The following is a 1,522-nucleotide window of genomic DNA, read 5'->3' as shown; positions in this document are numbered from 1 at the left end:
GTCGTTATTTCCCAGCATGCAGGACAACCACTGCTGATGCAACCAGAAGTTACACAATGCCGCTTCAAATTCTAGGAAATGGACAAAATACAGTCACTTCTCACAGTTTTGGGGGCTATGGACACTGGAAGGCAAGAGGAATCAAATTACCATGTTTTGTGGTGACTTGAGTGTTTCATTTTAGGTTTTTTAAAGCTCTTTTTGGTCAATGTTTTAATATTGGGGCATCTGGGAGACATCAGGAGCCGCAGAACAGGCCTCCACAGCCTCCTTTTTCTCCACACCTGGAGTATAGGTCCTTGGCTTATGCAGTAGGTTTGGGTTTCTCACATAAATCTAACTCTTACACCATAAAGGCCTGCTTCAAAATATCTTTCTTTTGCATTTAAGAAACTTGCACCAAAAACATGCAACATGTTGAACAACAGTCCTTGATGATGAAAGAAATAATAGTACTTATTAATGATGTATTACTTTTAAAAAATAAAAAAGCATAGCTCGCACCAAGGAAAATTTACAAACGATGGTACAAAAAAAAAATCAGCTCCTATTCTTACACATACCTGCCACTTTCCAAAATACACAAAGTAAAAACAAACTCTGCTTTTCTTCAATGTTATCCTTAATCAAAAGACAGGTCGGAAAGCCTTCGACTTCATACAAGTCAGCAAGTATAGGAATGTTTAACGCTACATACCTGACCCTTCTACAAAAGATCTGTGATATATCATTTTTCAATAAAAAGAATTATGCAATTAACAATACAAGTCTTACATTAAAACCTAAATATATTTTAACATGTATGTGGCATCTATTCTGGAGTTACATTTAGCTTCCTCCCAGTTTCCATTTTAGCACTCTGTCTTTACCTACAAAGAGAAAAGTATGCCCTATTTAGATTTTTCTAGCCCACTTTCTGTAATACTGGTATAACATAAAGAGACATTAGGAACAGATCAACATCCTATGGTAACATTTTAGTTGTCATTCCCTTCATTTTGGGCAATTGCACACATAATCCTTCCCTATGTGGGCACACAGAAAAAGAAAAGAGATGCCCATCACATGTGACCCAAAAGTCAAAAACAAGGAGGCATTGTAACAATACAATCCTTTAAAAATTTTAGTTGATTTGCTGTCTAATGCCTAATGTGAATGGATGCCATTCCACAGCACACAGGCTTCTGCCCAATAACAGTGTTTCACCTTCCTCTTCATGTACCTCCTGTATGCCCAAAATCTAATATGGAGGGCCTCTCAAATTTCCAGAACACATTTCAGGGATACTGGAGGGTAAGGGAATCTGTTTTAAGAGACAAATACCACTGGATACAATTAAATATTTTTGCATGCAAAAACTATTCTATAAAGCTGGCTTGCTAGGAAAAGGAAGAGGTTCTCTGACCAATATACAGTTTTACAAATAAATGCTACTATGCACTGCTTTAATTTTTCCTTTCTCCAGTTTGAGTGTGTAGCACAGGGGTCGGCAACCTCTGGCCTGCAGGCCGGATGCGGCCCG

Source organism: Sceloporus undulatus, chromosome 2, assembly GCF_019175285.1.
Source record: "Sceloporus undulatus isolate JIND9_A2432 ecotype Alabama chromosome 2, SceUnd_v1.1, whole genome shotgun sequence".
NCBI classification, from domain to species: domain Eukaryota; kingdom Metazoa; phylum Chordata; class Lepidosauria; order Squamata; family Phrynosomatidae; genus Sceloporus; species Sceloporus undulatus.
Note: the sequence above shows the minus strand (reverse complement) of the source record.